Source organism: Aplysia californica, unplaced genomic scaffold (genome assembly GCF_000002075.1).
Source record: "Aplysia californica isolate F4 #8 unplaced genomic scaffold, AplCal3.0 scaffold00151, whole genome shotgun sequence".
NCBI lineage: Eukaryota > Metazoa > Mollusca > Gastropoda > Aplysiida > Aplysiidae > Aplysia > Aplysia californica.
In genome coordinates, this window is record NW_004797421.1 from 584473 (window position 1) to 590118 (window position 5646).

Consider the following 5646-nt stretch of genomic DNA (forward strand, 5'->3'; position numbering starts at 1 on the left):
ACTGGCCCTCCGAGATTTTTCGCCCTTGTCCGAGAAGGCTAGGTGTAGATCTTTCCTACCAGAAGATCAGGGGTATGGCAGAAAGACAGCAGTAAGGAGGAGCCAAGGAGTAGCAGTAGAAAGGCTGCAGAAAGAGTCAGGAGCCCAGAGGAGGGAGCAAAGGAGGTGAGGGGGTGGGGACAGAAAGTGGAAATGAAAGCAGACAACAGAACATTGCTAGAGAGCAGGAAAGGAGGTGAAAGGAGACAATTTTAGAGAAGAAATTTTTTTGGTCGCTACCCGGATTCGAACCCGGGACCTTTGAATGAGAGGCCAACACCTTAACCTCTAGGCCATGAGAGCCCCCTAAACACTCTTTACAAAATTGTAGAGTATTGTAACTTATTTTAAAAGTTAAGAATGGCGGGTCGAGATTTGATTTTATTCAGCTGGGACAATGAGCTCAGGCTGTCAATGTAATATGCAAGAGGCTAGTTTATCTTTTCACCGTACCATTCTTAAACACATTCACGTAAAAATCAAACCCTCTTCCATTCTTTCTCATCTTTATCCACCTTACTCATTAGGTAATACACATGAAAACAATCTTAACATACGTACATGTACTATATCACACCAGATAACACTATCCAAACACAACCAAACAGGCAATAAAACTCTGCTCTAATGGTCATACTCTTGGAGTTGAAGCCAAACGTGTTCACGAGGGATGGGCGATCTTGCATGTGAGCCACCGATCGTTGCATGAGCTTCACTCTGCGAAAAGCGCTGTTGAATTTCTCTCGTGCTTTGATTTGCTTCTCCTTCTCCTGCGACGAAAAATAGATAACATTAAAAAATCATGGAACGAACAAGTCAAAATATAGAAAAGTTGTAGTATGAAAAACAAATAAAGTTTAACTAACAATCATGCAAGAAAAGAGCTCAAATGTATCTCCCCGTAATAAAAGACATAAGTATTATATGATGTAAAATGTAATACGACATATAGTTGTGCAGTGGGAGAACAAAATCGGTTTGCTATAGAGAAGATTGTTTTAATCATGCTTTAAAAATATCATTAGTTATACAATTATCGAAGCAATATGGAAATAGAATACATGATTACGCATAATGCATACTATATAATAAAAAGAAAGACGATGGACCCATGAAGGTGTAAAAACGAAAAATGGCTTCATCTTAATACATTCTGGTGGCAATCAACATCCACAAGGAGTAGCGCTAGGTATTTTTGCTGAAAGAAACGTTTGAGGAACAGATTGAGGCATAAAGAAAAGGCCAGTAAGCGAAAGACACATTCTTCTGAAAATGCAACCAAAACCGTTTAACATCGCAATATTCCACGATGCCCATACGAAAATGAAAAGATAAAACAATATTGTGAAACGAGCTGACAAAATGAATTACTTCTCAGATTCTAACCTTATGGAAATAGACACATCACGCTTGCAGGTAAAGTTTTTACAATTTATAAGTATGAATAATAAAAGACGGGTTATAGTTAAAGAATATGGCACCAATAGAAAATCTACAAATTTGACCCTAATGTCGATTTTTGGCCAATATCTCCATTTGTGGATTGCGAGAAGTAACTCATTTTGTCAGCACGCCACACAATTATTATGAAGAAACGGATAAGATCCTGAAAGAAGTAAAATCTAATGAAGTACCAGGGTTTCCAAAAAAGAGGTCCTATGAAAAGGACAATAACTCGATCGTCTTTTGACTAATTTCAACAAAACTTTGGAGAAACAAAATTCAAGTATGTAATTATAAAGAAAATTAATTTGAAAAGTATTGTTTTAAAAATTCAGCCCAAATTGAGAGAAACGCAAAAGTTTGCAACTACTTAGAATCAACCATATTGTTCCATTTCAAATAGTAACTATTTGTGCAGTGAAGAACTTAACTGATACAAAATAAATATTGCCAAACAAACCCACGGAGGGGACGGCTGTTTTAAACCCCAGGTGTTGATCATTTCTTTCGCTTCAAGCTTCCGTGTGCAACTGGGAAATTTGAATGGCCCCGTGACACATTTCTGGTCGATTTTTTGGACGTCATTTTCAACATTGAGATTTAACTGTTCGAATGTTAGTGGTTGTTTCCATTGACTCTGTCCATAAAAAACCCGAAGGAAACAATTGAAAGGGCTCAAGTTTGGGAGAATGTGTTGACCCTTTATTTTGTCAACTTTCAGTTTATAAGTCGTTCCCAAAACCATTCTTACAACTACACAAAGGTCACTCTTGACGTGGGGTTGTGGACACATCTTGCTGGAACCAGTCCTCTACAGCATAACACTCCCTCCCCAAATTTCTACAAAACTTCCTCAGCACGGCAAGATATCCACATGATGTGACTGTTGTGGTTTTACCGTCCATGTCCTGGAACCAGAATGTGCGATGACGCTCCTGTTGCTGAACGCTTTTAATTGAGAAATAAAATTTTGTGTTTTACTTAATTTTGGTTGAGATTTTTAGAAACTGATATTTCTCGAACACTTTGATTGATTTTCTTCATATTTACAGACTCGGTGTCTTCATGATTGAAATTTGTTTGTTTTTTTTTCCAAAATTGTGTTGAAATTGGCGCCGGGATGATCGAGTTATTACTTTTTAAATGTCCTTTTTTTAGACACCCTGTACTTGTTATAATGGGAGACCTAGATGCTAAAGTTAGAAATAAACAATATCAAGACACACATCATTGGCAACTACGGATTAGGAAAACATAACAAAATAGGTGAAATTAAGACTCCTAAATGTTTGTGAGGAGAAGAATCTTATGATAGTTGATAGCAAAGACCTTCTTTTAGCGACCTGAAAGAATACTTTATACATGGAAAAGTCTTTAAGATGTTGCAAGACACGAACTGGATTACAACATGATAACAAAAAGATTCAGAAACAGCATTAAAACAAATATAAAACATACCCAGGGACAGACACAGACTCTGACCACAACCCACTCTTGGCAAAAATTACCATAAAGCTGAAGGATTTAGAGAAAAGTGCTGATAAAACAAACAAACATAAACTTTGACTGTGGGAAATTGAAATTTGAAGAAAAAAGAAAGCCGTCTCAAATGGAAGCGCAAAAACAGATACAAAGTTTTCAGAAACGAAGCAAAGGAGCAATTCAGAAAAGAAACTTGCAGCGAAAAAATAAACGTTAAAGGGGGGGAACACTTTAGAGACAGCATCAAATGAGGAGTTAAAAAAACTGCCAATAAAAGAGAGAGAGAGCAACCAAAAAACCATGGATCACTTCGACCAAAAATACATATAATACAACGTCTTAGACAAATTACTCCAACTAAAAAGCGAAGAGCCCAAAGAATCGGTTGATTTAAAATATCCTGAATTAAATATAGGAAATAGGTCAAACAACTCGAGAATTATGTACGACAACATCAAGGAACTCATCGAATAAAGCACAACAAGAGATCGCCCCCGGTGAAAATGGCATAGAAAATTACAGAAATTGGTGAAGCAATTAAATCAATTTGGCATTGGCACTATGGCTTTTCAACGATATCTATGACTCGGGACATGTACCAGAAGACCTAGTACCATCAATTTATATTATCCTCCCCCAAAAAAAATCAAAATATCAAACAGAAAACAAAATGCGCTGACTTCAAGATCATCAGTTTAATGCCACAAATCATGAACATGTTTTTGAAAGTCGTTTTGGAGAGCATCAATTACAAACCAACAAAGAAATTGAAAATAAACAATTCGGTTTCAGTTCTGGAAGTGGCACCAGAGAATGAATCTTCTGCAAAGACACGACTGCAAAGAAAAATATATATACAAGTCAAAAAAGACCACTTTGCCTGCTTTATTGATTACTCAAAAGCTTTCGACAGAGTCCACCGCATCAGACTGATTGAGTGTTCGGGGAAGATAGGTATTTATGGCAAACATGTCAGAATCATAGGAAATCTCCTCTGGCGGCAGAAAGCAGCATTTATAGTGGGTAATAGACTGTCGGACTATACTGGAATTCATAGAGGAGTGAGACAAAGTTATGTACTCTCTCTGCCCATCTTTTAAACATCCATACGGCATTTATTTTTAGAGAATCTCAAGACCTTCAGGGAGTCACTATAGGGGGCCGCTACATCAATAAGCTGAGACACGCAGATGACACAGTCCTGCTTACAAACGCAAGCGTAAATCTTTCTAAATTTGGGAAAGCAGTAGAAGAGAGGAGCAGCAAGGCAATCCACGACATAAACGCCAAGAAAACGAAAACAAAAACAACAGAAAAAAAAATAACGGACATAACTAGAGATGAGGACAGAATCGAACACGTACACCAATTGAAAATGTATAGTGACAACAATCATAGATGATTAAATAAATGAAGGGGAAATAAACATAAGAACAGCAAATGCAACAACAACAAAAATCAGCAAAATGCACAAACTATTTATTACATCCAGGAAACTATCTCTACTTTTAAGAAAGAAGATTCTAGAAAGCTACATCTTCCCCATATTCCTATGTGGTGATGAGACCTGAACTTTAACAAGGAAATAAGAAAACGAAATGCCTGCGTTTGAGATATGGTGCCACCACAGAATGGCCAGAATTAGCTGGAAAGCAAAAAAGGGGAACACTGAGGTGCATCATTTTTTCCACTCAAGACGAACCCTGCTTAATAAAACAAAACGTAGAAAAAACGGCAAACTCTAAGTAGGAGATGACGCATCCAGGCATTTCAGGTTTACCACATCATGTCTTATGCACCATACCTTCCTATACCATACAATATCAGTTTTTTCAATACCATACCGCTCTATACCGTATCATACGGTATCATTCTGTACTGCACCATACCACGCCACATCACACCTAATGCCTAATGACGCCATGCCATATCATGCCATGCTATACCATACCATACCATACTATACCCCACCATACCACACCATACCATAACATACCATACCTTAGTATAATATTGCACCACTCCACACCACATCACACCGCACCGCACCGAACTGCACCACACCACACCACACCATAATATATGGAAGTGTCTCGGTAGACCCCAAAGATAGTACATAACAAGATGGTCCACTCAGCCAAATAAGTGTCCGCCGGAAGTCCGCTCTTTGCTTCAAATGGCGCTGCAGTCTGTTTTGAAGCTCTCTTTCGTTTCTCCAGAAGAAGAATAGGAATAGCACCTCCTTGCGTGCGCAGATCGACTGCTGTTCATCAGCAGTTCGGGTTCATTCAGTGCGAAGCTTTAGTGGGTTTTTTTTTATTTTAATGACCTCTTGCCTTTCTTAAGTCAAATTAAACGAAGAAAACAGTCACCCCTTCCTCCGGAAAAGGTATTTTGTCAGCGAAACCATTTTTTAAAGCGTTCTTCCGAAATGTGAATTCTTATTTATTCAAAAACTTGTTAATTTCACTTTGATTTTTTTAACACAAGTAGGGTAACTCTGTTTGCAAAGGGTGCGCCTTTGCGAAGCGGGCGCCACTGAATTTTGAGGACACTTTTTTTTAATTGGCTCAAAGAGAGGATTGGGCCCTCTTGTTATGTAGACTCTTTGGTAGACCCAAGGAGTTTAAAACTAATGGAGACTTCTCTCTCTCTCTCTCTCTCTCTCTCTCTCTCTCTCTC